Consider the following 19996-nt stretch of genomic DNA (forward strand, 5'->3'; position numbering starts at 1 on the left):
AATTCTCATCTCTCGAATCTCGAATCAATATTGCTAAACTTATATGAATTAAATCTGGCCAAATCTAACCGCATAACATTAAATCAATCAATAGGAAATTAATCAAGCATTGACAATTAACAATAATAAATTACCCCTTTATATTATTTATGGATTCCCATAACCCTAGAAAGAAAACTACTCACACATAATTAAATATAAACTAAAAAAAGCAATTAAACAAGTCACGATGAAAGAGAGAGAATAAATAACTGAGATTAAAGGAAAAGAAATCGTTACCAAAGTTGAAGGAAACAAGAGATGGAACTAAACAAAGAATTTTAGAGAGAGAAAATATAATAGAGTTTAAGAGGAGAGAGAGAGAAAAGTTAGAGAGAGAAAGAGAGAGAAAGTAAGGAAAAGGGAGAAAAAGATCCTCAACTCGCTTAACAAAAGCGTATATAAACTAAGCTCGAAAATCCTAAGTTAAAACAACTTTAACGACGCTTAAATTTCTCCTTAGAAACACGCGCCCGATCGGACGCGCCTTCGGGCGGAGACCCTTGTTTAGGCTTGTAACTCGGCCCAAACCAAATATCCTCCTTGGGGCTTTAATCATTCGGTCCAATGCCTCATCTTCTCATAAGTCGAGCCCTTAATCACCGGTTCGATGACTCTAACCGATCTTGGGCTACGAAAGATGGTCGTGCTCCTCCAATGCTCGTAGTAGCTTCATAAAATCCCGGGAAAATGCTCCAAGAGTGCAATTCCCTATAAAACTCAACCAAAACTACGAAAACACTAGAAAACACATATTAGTAATAAAAGTGGCTCTAAAGAGCCAAAAGCACTACTAATTAAGAGCAAGGGACGGGGGTAAAATACTATATAAAATAGACATATCAAACTCCCCCAAGCCGAACCTTTGCTTGTCCCTAAGCAAAGAGCTCATCAATAAATAAATAAAACATGCCTCACCCCAAATAATCAAAATCAAGCACAAACAATTCAAGGCAAATCTAATAAACATGCTTCAACATCAACCAATCTCATCCATCCAATCACTTGTCTTCCCTAACAATTGTCAAATAGAGCAAACCACAAGAGCATATAGAATTCAAGACTAGTGCTCACACACTCAACCCTCATTTATGTGACGAGTAAAAGATGTACTCGATCGCTCTCCATCCCAACCCCTTTATGTGAACAATGCCCTCCCAAACTCACAACACTCGTGTGTTTAAAAAGAAAAGCACTCAACCTAATAGTCGACTCGGAATATGTCAAATCATTCCTTGCATTGATAGGCAACACTTTCACATTCGCACGACTCTATGCATAAGGTCGGAAGGTCTTTAAATTTGGTAATGTAAGGCTAGGGTAAAGGGTAGGAAATATTTGGGAAAGTGTGAGAGAAAAGCCATGCTTAAGGGAGCAAATCCTAATAAAACCAAGGTCAAAAATAAATAATGACCAATCATCACCAACGTACTCAACTCCACCAAAAATTCACCAAATAACTCCAAACATAACAAACAATCCTAACACTTACAATATCACTCACAAAAGTATAATAATGTAAAACTTGAGTGAATAAATAAACTCTAATCTTCAAATTTGATTATTTATTTATTTATTTTTTATTGAAGTTCACTTATATTTTTCACTTTTTCTTTTCTTTTCTTGAACTTCTTTTTCTTTCATAACATCGTACTTTATTTTTTTTCTCAAGAACATTAAACTTTCAAATTCATCAAAAATAAACTACAATCAAGGACAAAACAACTTCTCAAAATCCACCCAAATTGTGAAAATAATAAGCACACTACAAACTCCCTCACCTCACTCACTAATAGCTCCCCCAAGCCAAGCTTGGGACTAGTAACCAATGGGGCAAAGTAGGCTTGTAATGTGGCTAATAAACAACAAAAGGGCACAAGCAACAACATGGGTAGCAAGAAGGGAACAAATGTATCTAATATCGTCTGAAGGTTACCTAAAATAATGAACGCCTTTGTCCTCCACATTGTGCATAATGGTGAGCCATAAAAACATTACTCATAGTTGCAAACCAATACTCAAATTTATTGACATACCAGGAACTAACACACATTCCTAACCAAATCAACTAGTCAAGCACTATATTCACAAGCAGTTGGACAAAATTGACGCATGTTAGGGTATCCAAGCAATCAAACTTCAAATCATGATCAACAAATCCACAATGCTCATCATCACATACCAAGAATCAAAACAATTTTTTCCAAGTATGGGGCACAGGGAAGCATGATTCACAATTCATTGGAACGTATTTTTGGATTTTTGATTTTTTGATTTTTTTTTTTTTTGCTTTGTATTTTTCATAAAGGAAAGCAATAAAACTATACTAGAAAGCAATAAAAGAAAGAAACCATACCTCAATCCGAAAACTCCCCCAAGCCAGAATTAGACAATATCCTCATTGGCTCAGGAATGAGCCTAACATGGCTAAACGTCATCTGGTTTTAAGAAAGAGACAAGGCAAAGAGGGAAAAGAGAAAAAGAAAAAGGAAAAAATGAAAAATAAAAAATAAAATAAAATAAAGCGGGAAAGGGGGGGTATGGCGCGCCCGGTTGGGCGAAAATAAGGACATAAACTCGTTAACCTCGCGCCCGATCGGGCGGTTCTTCGCCCGGTCGGGCGATTTTGTGTCCTCGATAAAGTTCTTTCACGCGCCCGGTCGGGCGCCATCTCGCCCGGTCAGGCAAAATTTGTCGTATATGGACCTCTTCTCCCGCCCGATTGGGCGAAATTAAGGCCACAATCTTTCTTCTTCTTGCACTCGATCGGGCGGATCTTCCGTAGCTTGTACTGGGGGTTCTTTATCATTGATTACAAAGGGCACCTCCTTAGGCTCAAATTGCCTTGGTTACCCACTCGGAGCCACTACTACTCGATCAGGTGGGACTCTCATTAAGGGCTCAATTATCGCAACCTGTTCACCTTGCTCCTCGTGCTCATCATCAAAACCAAGCCCTTCACAATATAGAGCTCGTTCTATTGCATCCACTTCTTCCTTCCATGTCTTAGTTTTACCTGTAGAAGATGCAACACAAGATACCGCCATCAAGGGATCTTTAACAAGAGCTTGGGGCTCATTAGAACAATTATTTTCAACCACATCAATGCTTAAACACTTCTCCTCAATCATGGGGCTTTTAGGGGTATTATTTAAATTAAAAACAATATTGTCATCCCCTACTGGTAGTGTCAATTTTCCACCTTGTACATCTGTAATTGCTCTTGTAGTATTACGGAATGGTCTACCCAAAATGATTGGAGTTTGCAAATCCTCAGCCATATCAAGAACAACAAAGTCAACAGGTATAAAAAATTTACCTACTCTAACGGGAACATCCTCTAAAATACCTAGGGGGTATTTAAAAGAACGGTCGACCATTTGTAGAGTAATATTAGTAGATTTTAATTTATCCATATTTAGCTATGAGCACACAGACAATGGCATGACACTAACACTAGCACCCAGATCACATAATGCATTATCAATCTTCAGATTGCCAATATGACAAGGAATAGAAAAACTACCGGGGTCTTTTAGTTTGGGTGGAGATTTATTTTGTAGTACGGCACTACATTCTGCAGTAAAAACGACAGTCTCTACCTCACTAATAGACCTTTTCCTAGTCAATATTTCCTTCATGAATTTTGCATATGCAAGAATTTGTGTAATTAATTATGTGAAAGGAACTGTTACTTGCAAATCTTTCACCATCTCCAGGAACTTACCAAACTGCTTATCCACTTTAGTTTTCAAATGTCGATTGGGGAATGATAGTTTGATAGTTGGCTTTTGAACATCATTACTCTTATCTTGAATTGCAACCTTTCTTGGAGATTTACCCTGCAATGTAACATCAGAAATATTAGTACAACCTTTTAGCCCTGCAGGGATATTAGCAACATTGTTAGGTTTAATGGAATCAAGATTAGCATTATTCATTAAAACAGGTTCATCATCTCTGGGCATAGGGGGCCCTTCATAGTTTGAACCACTCCTTAGAGTAATTGCGAAAGCTTGATCCGTAAGCCTAGTTGGCTGTGCTGGCAGGGCTCCCTGTTGACGGGCTTGTAGAGTAGAAGAAATCTACGCAATTTGATTATCTACTATTTTATTATGTGCCATGATCGAATCAATTTGAGCATCTCTACTCTCCATGTGCTTTTGCATACTAGCCAGCATCGCTCTAATTTCTGCCAAAGCAGGGTCGGAAGATGAGGAGGGTTGTTGTGGTTGGTTCTTCTGGCCAGCATTGGGGTGGTAATATTTCTGCTGTGGTTGTTGTGGCGCTTGTGATTGTTGTGGAGGTGGCGGATTTTGAACATTGGTGCTCCGGTAAGAAAGATATGGATGATTCCGGAACCCAGGATTGTAGGTGCTGGAGTATGGGTCATTCTGTCTATAAGCTTGAAAGGCATTGACTTGCTCCACGGAACTCCTGCAATCTTGCTCCCAATGACCTGCAATTCCACAATTTTCACAAAAAGCCTCATTAGCATTATTATTAATTGCAGAAACATTAGCTATATTTGCAGTACTAAGATTATCTAATTTTTGACAAATAGAGGTTAATTGAGCTTGTAAAAAGGATACAGAGTCAGCACTATGTTTCCCTTTGTTAGCAAAGCCTCTAGGATTCCCATATTGGGAATTGTGGATTGCCATATCTTCGATAACTTAACCTGCATCATCAACATTAAGGTTCATAAACCTCCCACTAGCTGTAGAATCCAATATTGTTCTAGATAAATTTCCAATCCCATTATACAAGACTTGGATTAACTGCCACTGTGCCAAATTATGGTGGGGACACTCCCTCTGCAGATCTTTAAATCTTTCCCAAGCCTCATACAAATTTTCATCTGGCTCTTGGGCAAAGTTTTGAATTGCGCTTCTTAGCAAAGATGTCCTCTCTGTAGGGTAATATTTATTATAGAAATTTAAAACAAGAGTCTCCCAGTTAGTTATACCAAGTGCAGTTCTATTTAATCCATTATACCATAATTTGGCTTTTCCACATAAAGAAAAAGGAAAGAGAATCTCCCTGATTTGGTCCTATGTAACCCCAGCTTGCCTGATGGCATTACAATATTGACAGTAGCCTGCAATATGAAGATTTGGGTCTTCACCCTTAGCTCCACTGAATTACTTCCTTTCTATCATCGTGATAAATTGGGGTTTAATCTCGAATTGTACCCCATCAAGAGCCGGAGTGGGAGTAAGATGTGGAAAATTTGTAAACGTCGGCTGCGAATAATCACTGAGCTTCTTAGGTGCCGTCATCTCTGATTCCGAATCCGAAGGTACTTCTGAATCAATTAAATCAGATGGAGGGCCGCTAGGAATATTACCACCAGAACTTGCCAGTATTTGCCTGTATAAATTCTTTTGTCTATGAAAAGAGCGCTCGATCTCAGGATCAAAAGCAATGTAACCTGATCTGGAACACCTGGGCATAAACAAAGAACTAGAAGACAAATATGAGAACTGTCCCAAAGAACTTACGTTCTCTGAGACGAAAGAAAATAATCTAGACTATAAAAACAATCAGAAATAAAAATAAAACCGTTTCCCCGGCAACGGCGCCAAATTTTGACAAGCTAAAGTCGTATCACCTAATCAAAAGTAATTCCTAAAACCATTGACTAATAATAGATAGGAAAGTAGGGTCGAATCCACAGGGAAACGAGTCTTTGTATTCCTAATTAATTATTATAATCTAAATTATTAAGTAACCAAAATTTGTTATTTAAAGGAACTATACTACGAAGAATATGAGTAGGGATAAATCAAATGATAAAAGACCTAGGGCATAGGTTCACCAATAAATAATATTCCAGGGTAAAACATAACAATCAATCATCAATACATCAATTAATCAGATCATAAAGGGCTTTCGCTACGTATTACAATCACAGAGTTAATTTACCAATATTAAATCTCATCTCTCGAATCTCGACCTAACCATTTATAAATTAGTCTACCTATTGAAACTAAGCCCAAACAACAATTCTCATCTCTCGAATCTCGAATCAATATTTCTAAACTCATACGAATTAAATCTGGCCAAATCTAACCGCATAGCATTAAATCAATCAATAGGAAATTAATTAAGCATTGACAATTAACAATAATAAATTACCCCTTCATATTATTTATGGATCCCCATAACCCTAGAAAGAAAACTACTCACACATAATTAAATATAAACTAAACAAAGCAATTAAACAAGTCACGATGAAAGAGAGAGAATAAATAACTGAGATTAAAGGAGAAGAAATCGTTACCAAAGTTGACGGAAACAAGTGATGGTACTAAACAAGGAGTTGTAGAGAGAGAAAATAATAATAGAGTTTAGGAGGAGAGAGAGAGATAAAAGTTAGAGAGAGAAAGAGAGAGAAAGTAAGGAAAAGGGAGAAAAAGATCCTCAACTCGCTTAACAAAAGCGTATATAAACTAAGCTCGAAAATCCTAAGTTAAAACAACTTAAACGACGCTTAAACTTCTCCTTAGAAACACGCGCCCGATCGGGCGCGCCTTCGGGCGGAGACCCTTGTTTAGGCTTGTAACTCGGCCCAAACCAAATATCCTCCTTGGGGCTTTAATCATTCGGTCCAATGCCTCATCTTCTCATAAGTCGAGCCCTTAATCACCGGTTCGATGACTCTAACCGATCTTGGGCTACGAAAGATGGTCGTGCTCCTCCAATGCTCGTAGTCAGGGAAAATGCTCCAAGAGTGCAATTCCCTATAAAACTCAACCAAAACTACGAAAACACTAGAAAACACATATTAGTAATAAAAGTGGCTCTAAAGAGCCAAAAACACTACTAATTAAGACCAAGGGACGGGGGTAAAATACTATATAAAATAGACATATCAAGCTGCTGCTATGTGCTTTGGTGTGGAAGTTGCTAGGAGACTAGGCTATGCAAAGGTGATACTTGAGAGTGATGCTCTCGGGGTAGTGTAGAAAGTCAGAGGCAATCTTAGGGGCCTAAGCTATGTTTATCTTTTCATTGAGCGCACTTTAAATATTTCTTTATCTTTTAGTTCCTTTTCTTGTAGCCATGTTAAGAGGGCGGGTAATAACGTTACTCATCTTGTTGCTAGATCTTGTTCCCCCAATGTGGAGGAGCTTGTAACTTTTGAACCGTTCTCACAAGGTGTTTTAACACTTGCGGAAATGGATGTCGTTTAATAATACTACTGCTCCTTTGCTTGCTTTCAAAAAAATATATAATATTTAGTAAAAAAGTTTAATTTAGTAAAAATTAGTAAATTTTAAGAAGAAATATAATAGAAAATCAACAAAAAATAATTTCAGTTCGGTAAAAATAATATCAGTTTAATAAAATAATTTTAATTCGGTAAAAATAAGGTGAAATGAACGAGGTCCAAGTACTTGAATTTTTAAAAAAATATTAATTTGTACTATGGTATAGTACATGTTAATGTATGTATATATATATATATATATATATATATATATATATAATTAATTAATTGTTAGTTTTTGTTTAAGAAAATTATTTATTAGTGTTTCTAGGTTTATGTATCCCTCGGGAGAGTTTCGTCATCAAGACTGGATTCCGGCCAACTGTACCAGCAAAACAACGGAAGCTCCGGTTGGTCGGAGTTCCGCCTCCGACGATCAAGTTAGAAAGTGTTCGGAGTAAAAAAGCGACAAGTAAAATATCTTCTCGGATCCGAGATTAGGTGTTTTCTTTGTTGTCAGAATAATAAATGCTATAATGATTAAATGTGTCCCCAAAATGGGGGAAATCTCCCTATTTATAGGGTCATTATTTGTGCCCTCAACTAGGTCACTTCGACCTAAGATTGGTGGGCTGCGCCGTTTTACGGCTTTTGAGCTAGGGATTTGGGCCTTGAAGGTCGCCAATTCCTTTAGGGTATTTGCCTGCCATGTGTCAAGCCCTGGTAGGTCCACTTTGAGCTCTCCCTAGGGTGACACATGTGACGCCATGGATGGTCCACGTGGCTGGGTAAAAATACCCAAATCAATTAGTAAAATATAAAATAAAAAAAATAAATAAACTTGATATTATGAAACTTTATATTAATACCTATTTGACAACATATTTCATGATACAATTTTTTTTTTAATACAGGTCCATTATATCTGGACTGGAGAAGTAAGTTTATTTACTGAAATATTAAATAAACTAGATGAAGCCTGTGCGATGCATGGTTTGTTTGAATTTTTTAAAATAATTTTTTTTATCTATGTGCTAAAATTTGTTATATATTTAGATAAAATTCCTACTATCAAAAGATGATATTTTTTATTCAATTAATTCAAACTTAAAAATTTCATTCGCCAATTTTGCTTATGTGGCATTTGAATGGTTTGAATCTAAAACAAATTAATAATCTCTTATCTAATTGGCAAAAACTAAAATTTATAATCCTACATGGCGCGTGTAAGAAAATTAAATCCTACGTGGCTCTCTAAAAACTCGGGAAAAAACTCCCCTTTATATATATATAAAAATTAGATTATTAATATTGGTATTTATTTGTAGGAGTGAGCACAAATCGGATATTTGATATTTGGGATATCCGATATCCGAATTCGATCGGATTAGTGTTAAATTTCGATATTTAAAAATTTCAATCGAATATATCGGATATTAGATATCCAAAATATTTTATAATAATTTTTTATATAAAAATTTTTGTAAGAAAATGAAAAACATTCCCCAATGTTTTGGGGATTTTAGGAATATCCCTTGGGAAATAGATCTTCAACGCAACCTTCTCAACTTAGACACATCATAAATGATTGATGTATTTATAGGACTTGGAGAACGTGCCCCTTAAAGCTACGTATCCTAAAAAGGTGTGCTCTTGTTGATTGCCCAATGCTAGGGTTGTGTCGTTATGTCGCATTTATTGGGATTGGGATGGCTTTTGGGATGCAATCTTCGGGGGTATTTTTTCTGTTGCCACTTGTTGGACCATGATTCAGTCCCTTGTGCATAACCAAGGGACACGTGTCATCTTCTGATAAGTCCACATGGCAACATATCTTTGATATATGTATAGGAGGGTAATTTACCCTAAATATCCAAAATTTCAGACATATGGATGGATCAGATTTCCACTATCCAAATATGAAAAGTTGTTTGGATCATATATCTGAAATCCGTAATCCAAAAATTGAAATCCGAATAGGTATCTGGTATCTAATATCTGAAATTTTCAAATTAGATATCCTAAAATATTGGGTTGGATGCGAATCGAATCAAATCTTCGGATACTTTTGCTCAACCCTATTTATTTGGAAAGATATTAGGGGATAAAAAAAATTTCTTTTAATTACCACTTACAAAAGCCAAAATTGTCTTTTACCACCCAAACAAATACGAAGTAAATATTTTGTTTTACCACCAAAAAAAAGGTTGGGTTTTTCTACCTCTTTATAGATTCCGTCCATAAATTTGTTAGTAGCCTACTAGGGTTTACACTTTAACGTTTTCCTTTTATTTCACCTTCATTTTCACGATTTTTCCCTTTTAACTTCAATTCACACACAAATCAATCTTATTAACTCTCTCTCTCTCTCTCTCTCTCTCTCTCTCTCTCTCTAGTTCTTAATACCTTAAATTGAAGCTTTCAACAATGGAGGTTCGTTTGTGCCAAATTTGGTTGTTAGGATTGTCTTTTGTCTTGTTACCTTATTTCTTTATTGCTTGACGTATCGGTCCTCATTGATGAATATGTAGATCGATGTTGTTAGGAGAAAGTTTCTTATGAATGAGAGGTTATGTATGTCATACTTGTATTTTATCCTTTAGCATTGCATGTCTAAATGTGGGATGATTTGTTACTGTACAAAAACTAGATTGATAAGACATATTATTTGATCTAAGAGGAACATTAAAATATATTCCTCAATTATCTTCCAAAAATATATGAGTTCGATAGAATACAAAACCTAGCAATTTAGCTCTTTGCCTTAATCATTCAACTTGTAAGTGTTTTGTTGTTGATGTAGTAAAGTACTTGCATCTACAAACCTTGATGATTTGTATTTTTGGCTCACTGAGAGGACCACGGTTTAAAATGAAAATGTTTTTTTTGTTGTGTTTATCTGATTGATTTAGTTTCTAATTCTCGATGAAGTAATATCCCGCATTTTTACAATATTATGTATATAAATTATATATTTTATTCTATAAATTGAAATGGTACATTTTATATTTAATGAAATTAATTATTTAATTATCAAATAGGTGGGTATAAATTAATATGAGTAATTATTAATTTAGGCAATCAAATATATTGTATTAGATTGAATTGGTTTTAAACATTGGACTTGGTTGGGAAGTAGAATTTTAGTAATGGCAAGTTTATAAATAAAAGAATTCTGAATTCTGAGGTTTTTTTTTTTTTTTTTTTTTTTTTTTTTTTTTTTGTGAAAAAAAAATATGATTTTAAAAGAGGGTCTATATACCCCAAAAACTCAAGGGTTTTCCATTCAAGTTTATTTGTTAGATTTTTCTTAAACCCCAAACCTCTTTACCTCTCTTTTTCTCTTTCTCTTCTATGTCCCTATCTCCCTTTGCTCAGACCACCACCAGCCACTGTCTCTCTCGATCTCCTCTCCTACTTTCTAGTTCGGTAGTAAGCAAAAAAAACTTCATCTTTTAATTTTTCAAGCTTGTTTATTTAATTCCAAAGCATATTTTAATTATAATTTGATGTTGTTTTTGAATGATTAGTGTTGGTATTTATTGTTGGAATTTTCATATTTGAATTAGATTAAAAACCCCTTTACAAACCTTAGAATTTGGGAATTTGATTATTTTGGTTACTAGGTTAGGTCCAGTGCCATGCCCTGTAATTTTTACAAGAGAATTATTTTCATATTCACACAACATTTAATTATATGTTATTAATTTGTCTAAAATATGATGAATTTATGAAAGAACCTATTAGCAAATAAAAAAAATTGTGTACATCATGTCCAAGGTACACTTAGGGTATTTTCTCCTCATTCAATTTTTTTTTTGCTCATTTTTAATTCTTAAAATGAGAAGGAACAAAATGTCAAATAAGCAAATAACTACCTTTGGATACACTTACATCTATGGGTACCCAGGTGTATATAAAAGGTGTTGATTGATTAGATCTATGTATTTTAAAATATGCAATTGTCAATAAGCATATTTTTTTATTTATTTGATTTCACTAACAAATTGGTTTTATTTATTCTTGTTAACCAAATGAATTTCTTAAAACGTAGTAGTGTAGTACATTACACTATGTTGTCTATGTATGTCTCAAATTATGTTAGAATCTGATTTTTTTTCTTCTAAAATTTATAGTTGTTAATATCTTTTTGTAACACCCCAATAATTCTCTCTTTAAACCTGTAAGTACCCTGAACAAAATCCAAGAGAATTACTGACGTGCTACCGCCACGTGTTCAAACGTTACGACTATATCAGAAATTAGCAGCGGAAAAACTATTTCAGTTATAAATAAGTTTCAAAACCAACAAACAAGACCAATTAAATCTTACAACTTGGAACCATTAAGGCCCTTATTCAAAATCCAAATTAGTAAAAGTAGTACATAAATGAAACTGAGTTTGAATAATTCAAAAGTAAGTAGCAAAATAAGCTGTGAAAAGTAACCAACACTCCACTCAAAATCCCACCACCTTGATGCAAATTCTGAATATGTAAAAACCTGTGGTTAATCTGCTCCCCAATATTACAAGTGTAAAAATTGGATCGTCACAGGGTCATTGAAAGGCGAAGGCCATGACCAAAGAAAGACACACAAAAGCACGCAATCAGCAACGCTGAGTACATACAAGCTGCGAAATATAATAAGAAATCCCTAGCATGCTACTAATAATCAATCATCATGCTCATTAAATTATAGACTCAACACACGACTCAACTGCCAGTTTTTCTAAGACTTCACTAGTTAATAGTAGTTAAATCATTTCATTTTATTCATTGGAATAAGAAATATACAAGGTTGTCCATCCCATGCTCCATTTGGAACATCAATAAAAGAAAAACCCCATGCCTCCTTTCGGAAACATCAATAAAACATCCAACGACCACGGGCGCGACTCCGTGACCGTAGCTTGTATGAGATCTCATCTAACTCCTAGTTTTTTTTTTGAAAAGTATTTGAAATAAGAGACCCGTAGATCAGACAACCTCTAGAAAAGTGCACGGCTAATACCCCGTGTACCCCAACCCCTGATTGTCATTACTCCAGATGTGCACAAATCTAGAGTTTTATTGCTCATCCATCTTGCACTTTACGTGATTTACAAGTTTAGACTTGGTGATGACTGATGGGCGTTAGAACGGTCGCACATTTAACACTCAATCAAAATCACTTATAAACAAACATCCTACAAACCAAGCATAATGACAAGTAAGAGTTCGGTCCACAAGGAACGGGACATGGTTGCTAAAGATCTTAATACTTAAGCTAATTCGAAGTCTTTGGTGGATTGGGGGTTCGTCAAGTAGACAAACAAATTATGGTTCTAAAACGATGTATTAAAGACACTAGGGAATGAGATTCACTCAACCAAGGCAATTAGGCAAACGGGGAGTGAAATAGACAAGATATAGCAAGGACTATATGTAAGATCAACCTCATGCAATTAGGAAACAACTCCCACTACTAAACTTAGATTCCTCATTAGTTCAGCAATAGAAAATACATAATCAAATTGCAATAAGTAATGCCATGCTTTATTCACATTTCCATGCCAAACTAAGTATATCATGCTATCAAGCTCCTAAATCAAAGGTAGCTAATCCTATTATGAAGAACTAACAAGCAATCTCATACAATCAATTTAATTGCAATACAAACATCAATGATACTCCCACATTTGCATAATTAATCTAAAAGGTTGAGCTTCACCCAACCCCTAGAAAGAAGACTACTCACAACTCATATTCATCAACATGCAAACAACTATTAGGGTTCTAACTACTTCAATAATTGGGGAAAAGTGGTTAACAATCAAATTCACTATCGTCCAACAAGGAATTATCAAGAACTAAAAGGATTCAAGTAACATGCAAATACCAAATAAAATCTGAAATTAAGTAGAAGAAGGTTGAATAAATTACTAATTGAAGCTTCAAATGTTGATACAAATTGCCAAACCTTGAGAATAATTCTTGAATTTCACTAATACAATGATTTGATTTGATGAAAACTAAGCTAAATTAACTCAAAGGAATGTTTCAAACTAAGAGAGATCTCTGAAAACTAGGCTACTGTTCTGTTATTACAAATGAGCTAAAGGGGAAGTATTTATACTCCCCGAAACACATAGGGAAATCCGTCAAAAGAAAACGGATTCCCAGCTAGGAGCGCCGCCCGCTCCTAGGATAGGAGCGCCCGCTCCTATCAGCTGCACGCCCTCTCCAGCTGCTTCAGTGAAAAGTCAGATTTGAAAATGCCAAGGAGGAGCGCCCGCTCCTCTTAGGATGCGCGCCCGCTCCCCTGTTCCACAGCATGGGCAGAATTCAACATCAAAGGGAGGAGCGCCCGCTCCTGATCAGGTCCACGCCCGCTCCTTTGTTCCACAGTATAGGCAGACTTTAACTTCAAAGGGAGGAGCTCCCGCTCCAAGAGAGGTGCACGCCCGCTCCCCCTGGAGCGGGCTCTCCCTTCTTTGTCTTCAAGCCTTGAGAGTTACTCCATGCTTTGAGTGCTTGTCAAATTGAGATATAATACCTGCAAAACATGGACAAACACAAGCAAAGAAGGAGTGAAGCCGAGATACAATATTTTCATTCAAAAATGGGTTAGAAAGAGGGGAAAAGATTACAAAATCGGGTTTAAATCAACACTATAAGTGGTCAAATAAACCACATATCAAATCCCCCCAAGCTAGCCAAATGCTTGTCCTCAAGCAATTCACATTGCCCAAAAACAAACCAAAAGATCAATTAGCTCAAAGAAAAGCACATGCATAGATACAAGAATCCTTAAGCAATAAAACTCGAGCATGAGGTATATGCCTAAGATCAACCACGTTCATGACTAGCCAAGGCCTAGCTAACCTTTCCGAAGATACTCAACTTAAGCCTATTCAACACATCTTACCGCGTCCCCATCACAAAGCTCAAATCCCCCCTAATGGTAGTGTATCGTGACTCCTCGAAGGAGCCTAAAAAACATAGATAAAGTGGGTTTCAAAACACTTGACATCTCAATGAAAAAGTACCTTCTCCATATGCTTGTGAAACGACTCCCTCCACCGACTATGGCTTCCACTACTCTCCGAATCATTACAAAACTCAAGGACTTCGACACAAAGTTAAGGCATAGATATAACTAGAAGTGTTTTGCAATTTGAGCCAAACTAAAATGTATATCATTAAGATCAAACTCTAAGAGGTTCCTAATTTTGACCCATTCTACAAACCATGAATGAATTGAAACAAAAACACATCCCCAAGCTTGTTTAATTGCTAGGGTGGTGACATTTCATCACTTCTTTTCTTCCTTTCTTTCACTTCTTTTTTTTCTTTTCATTTTCATTTTTTTAAGTAATTTGGATATATACATCACTAACTACTAAATACAATCAACTTAAAGGATGAACTAAAGGAACAAAAATGATACGCCTTAACTTTTGTGAATTATCAACACATAACAACCTTCATCAAAAGTAAGAGTAGTTTAGGCCGCGGTCTTGGGAGTTGAGACTCAAGTTCTCGATCTAGGTACTAAATCAAAGAGGATCTTTGCCACTCATGCAAAATGTAGTCGGCTTGAAAAATGTTAAAACCTCACTTTTTGGAACATTGTGGGATCAAATACTACTATTGAGGATCAAATTCCTTTGAGATAGGAGACACCATCTTACCACAAACCTAGACTTTAAGTCTCGTATATTCGGCAAAGTTATTCTCACACTAGCCTAAACTAACCAATTCTATGTTCAACCAAGGGCATCTAAACCATGCTCGAAATTTTATTACAAAAAGAAAACAAGCATCCACCACATACAATCTAATATCATCATTGCAAACCGATCAAAGGCAAAACAAACTCTTTTTTTTTGTTTTTCAAAGCTCATTTTTTTTCCCTATTTTATTATTTTTATTTATTTATTTTTTTTATATAAAAAGCTGAAAATGGGGGATAGGAGAACTAATTAAAGAATTGGATATTAGGGGTTTGGATGTTAGGGAATTTGGATATTAGAGGGGTTAGAAGATAAGAAGAAGAAGTTTGGATATTAGGCAGAGACCAACATCATCAATCATCATAAATCATCATCATCACAAGGGACTAAAAGCAAACCAACCATACCATGCAATCGACCATCACACAAACCAACCAAAAATATGCAAATACCAAAGCTTAATCATAAGAATAAGATGCTCCAATGCACACATATAAGGAGAAGTGAGACAAACACATCAACATGCAATTGTTCTAGCCTAGGCATGCCATAAAATCGAGAAAAGAGCACAACCAACCTAAAATAGGCATGTAATCTAGAACATAATAACACATGAATCCTACCACAAGTCCCAAAGGCTAAGCTAAGCCTTTCATGCCAAACATTCCTATCAAAATCGGAACTTTTCCTTATATAGCACAAGATCATCACAAGAAAGCATAAATCCTATCAAAATCGAAACTACCCTATACACAAAGACCCCAAGATTTCCGCCAAGCTAGACATTTGATTACCGTTCCCTCGATAGATGGACACAATGAGAAACATCTCCCCCCCCCAAACTAGAACTTGACACCGGCCTCGGTGTTACACACGATGGGAAAGAAGAGAAGGGAACGGTAAAAACAAATGTATAAAGGCTACTCCCGATCATCCTCCCTAGGCGGCGATGGCATGTAGTTATAGTTGAGTTCTACATCGCCGGAAAAGGAAGGTTGATCCACATATGGAGAAAGATCATAGTTGGGGCTGCTACGATAGTGACCGTAGTCCGGTGCACTACTAGTACCCTAACCACCATCATACCCGGGTGGAAACCCGAAGTATCCCCTTAAGGGGTAGTTATCGATCTCTTCGGGAGCCATATTACCACATGTCTCGGGCACGTGGTAATAAGAAGGGTCCCCCCTAAAATCACAACCTCCGGGTTGTGTATAATCGTAGGAAGGGAAGGAGCTCCAAAATGGAGCCACGTGGTCCTTGCCAATAGGAGTAGGTGGGTTGGTTGTTGTTCCAAACCGGAACCGGCCCCTCTTGTACGGGGCGGTGAGGATAGTTGACATAGGGGAGGAAATCTCCCCTCTCAACTTGGCTTTGATAGAACATTTGAGATACAAAACTTTGATATTCATTTTCTTGAAGGATTCTTTGGTTGGTTAGGTTGAGATGGTGAAAGGCCGACTCAAGGTTGAAGGAGGAAGAAGAGGAGGAGGATTGGCCACCCATAAAACTAGGAATGGTGGATATGCTATGGCGGCGGGGTTGAGATGGTTGATCAAGGTCGGGAACATTCCTAGGGAGTGCCTCATTTGGAACTTGCCAAGTGGTTCCCACGGTGTTCATTACCGCCGCATTAGGGAGAATGCAACGGTGTTTCCCCTTGACCAACCAAGAGTAGGTGGTCACATTTCCCCGGATTTCCACAAGCATATGCATTGAGGCAAGTCCGGCAAGGTCAAGGACATTGGAGCCATTCACCGGGGTTAATTGCTCAACCCAATTGGTGAAATTCAATGCCTTGGCAATGATAGTGTAGTGATCATCCCACCACACTTGATCTCACCCGTCAACTCCGAACTCTTCTTAATTTCGAGGCACCGTTTAAAAAATAAGTACCCCATATTCACTTTACCCTCAAGGTCCCCCTCAAATCGGGAAGATATAAAGAGGCATTTTATCTCCTCTTTAGTTAGCTTCCCGAGATCTTGCTTTGAGAAGCAAGCGTACCCCATAATTCTCATGAATATACGGAGTACGGGGTGGACAATGTGGCTAGCATGGCTATACCGGGTAGTGAATTTGGGGTACTCCGCGATAATATTCCACCAATTGTACTCCTTGTAACTGTTAAGGTAGAAATTATCGGGGTCGGTTAGTTGGTTGTTAACGGGCCATCCAAAAATCTCATTGAGGTGAGTTAAGCTTAATGTTTTTGGTTGGTTAAACATATTAAACTTAAGCTCGCACTCAATAGGCTCTCCCTCACCACTAACCTTCCGCATGGTTAAGGTAGAAAGAAATTCGAGAGTAAGTGATTCGTAGGTTAGCTCCCTCTTGTCGAGGAAGTTTAACCATCCGAAATTTTCGGCCACTCGCCGAATTCCATTGTCCAAACCTAGGATTTGGCAAGCTTCTTGGTCGTAAAATCTAGTTGGTAGAATTTTTCGTGTGGCAAGCTTTTTATGGTACCCCTTGAATTTTTCTGGAATTCTTATTGAAAGGGGAGGATTGCTTTGGTTTAGTGTTTGGCTAGAGGTTTGAGTTGGGCTTTCGGAAGAACGATTTTCATTTATTTGGATGCCGCAAGTAGTCTTCCTCTTCTTCCCTCCCGCACCTCCAAATAAACGAAGAACCATTTTGGTATTGAGGTTTGGATTAAGAAGTTAACTCAAAACACCATAAACACACTCACAACACACCACAAACAATCTCCGAAACTTCAAACCCCCAAAAAAATCCAAGTACCTGTTTCACAATTCAATATAATTCCAACACTACCAACAAACAATTCCAACACAACCAACTAACAACTTCAACACACTAATTCACAATTCCAATATAATTCACACAAATTTCATGCACAAGTTCACCAAACTTAATGAAGAAACTAATCACAATTCTCTTACTCCAATAACTAATCACAAGAAATCTACCAATTAATTCTCAATAGTAAGTAAATTTGTTTTAATTCACCTAATCATGCAACTAATCACACAACATTCATGAAATAAACAAATTTAAGGTTTAAGAGGGAAAGTGAAGTAGGGAAGATGATTTTACCAATCAGAGTATGGAAATACTCTAAAATCCACCAACTTTACCCAAATTGGCTCCTTCTCTACCAATCTTAACCCTTTTGCTTTCTTGTTCTTCAATTTGAATTTGTGGGTTTTCAAATTTTTGCCTAAATTTGTGAGAAATTGTGATTTTTGGAGAGATAATTTGATGGAGATTGAGGATTTGAGAATTTTTAGTGAAGAAAATGGGGTTTTGATGATGAAATTGAAGAGAGAAGTTGGAGAAAATAAGGGTTTTTAGAGAGAGAAAAAGATGTGTATAGAGGAGAGAGAATAAGAATGGGGAAATGAGTTGTGAAAAAGGAAGAAGGAGGATAAAAGGAAAAGAAAGAATCTCTTTTTTTTTTTACTCGGATGGGTCGGAGCGGGCGTGCAGGGTGAGAGGAGCGCCCGCTCCGACTCTGAAGAGCAAATTCTGATTTCGTAAATCTAATTCTGAGCGGGCGTGCAGTCATAAAGAGCGCCCCCTCCAAACTTTGAAAATGTGCCTACAATCTGAGCCCCAGACAGGAGCGGGCGTGCAGTTAGAGAGGAGTGCCCGCTCCAAAAAGAATTTTAGCTACGGCATTTTCGAGGAGCGGGCGTGCTCAAGGTCTAGAGCGCCCGCTCCTTCTCAAGTTCTTGTATCTGTTTTCCTTCCCAGAATGGAGCGGGCGTGCACTTCGCATGGAGCGCCCGCTCCAAATAAAACTTTGGCTACGGCTTTTGGGAGGAGCGGGCGTGCAGGGGCGATGGAGCGCCCGCTCCTTCTTATGTACCTGGGTTCTGTTATCCTACCCAGAACGTAGTGGGCGTGCTGAACTCTTGGAGCGCCCGCTCCGAAACCCAATGGAGTTCCTGCCTCCTTTTTGCACAACTTGGAGTGGGCGTGCTGAGTTATGGAGCGCCCGCTCCTACCTTGATTTTTGAACTTGTGATTTTAACCCAAAATGGAGTGGGCGTGCATTCTTCCTGAATTGCCCGCTCCTACTCGACATGAAGAATTCTGATTTTTCCATAAACTAGGAGCGGGTGTGCAAGGTGAGAGGAGCACCCGCTCCTCATGGTACCTGAACTCACTAGTTCTGTACAGAGCTTAGGAGCGGGCGTGCATTAGTGGTGGAGCGCCCGCTCCTCCTCTCACTGGAGGGTTCTGATTTTTGCATTGAGCTAGGAGCGGGCGTGCAGGGTGCTTGGAGCGCCCGCTCCTAGCTGCTGACAACTTTTTAGCTTTTTTTTCTTTGCTTCCTTTAGCCCCAAGTTCCTACATCAAAATCACAAGAATAAAATTCAACCAAAATGTTAGCCAAAATCAGATATCACCATCACTCTTCTCTCTTTTCTTACTCACTCATTTTTTTTATTTCTCATTCTCTTTCTCTTGTCATTTTTTTTTGCTTCTTTTTCTTTTTACTTGAGTTGCCTCCCAGAAGCTCTTCTTTAATGTCAATAGCTTGAAGACCTCCACACTTAGGACGTATGATTACATTGTATTGATTCAACCAAGCCAACATGAGCACCCTTGTAGTAAAGCTTGAGGCGATGCCCATTTACCTTAAAAGATCTCATTCCATCCAAATCCAAAACTTCCACGACTCCATGAGGAAACACCTCTTTGACAACAAAAGGACCACTCCACCTTGATAAAAGTTTCCCGGGAAACAATTTCATCCTAGAGTTGTAGAGGAGTACCTTATCGCCTTGAAGAAATGCTTTCTTTTCAATATTGCGGTCATGGCAATCCTTCGTGCGATTCTTGTAGTTGCTAGCACACTCATAGGCCTCCAATCTTAGCTCTTCAAGATCATGTAAATCAAGCCATCTTTTCTCTCCCGCACTAGCCAAGTCGAAGTTAATCTTCTTGATTGCCCATTGAGTTCGGTGTTCAAGTTCCACCGAAAGATGACAAGATTTTCCATACACTAGACGATATGGAGCTGTGCCGATAGGGGTTTTGTAGGCTGTTCT

This window comes from Chenopodium album, chromosome 11, assembly GCF_948465745.1.
Source record: "Chenopodium album chromosome 11, dcCheAlbu1.1, whole genome shotgun sequence".
NCBI classification, from domain to species: domain Eukaryota; kingdom Viridiplantae; phylum Streptophyta; class Magnoliopsida; order Caryophyllales; family Amaranthaceae; genus Chenopodium; species Chenopodium album.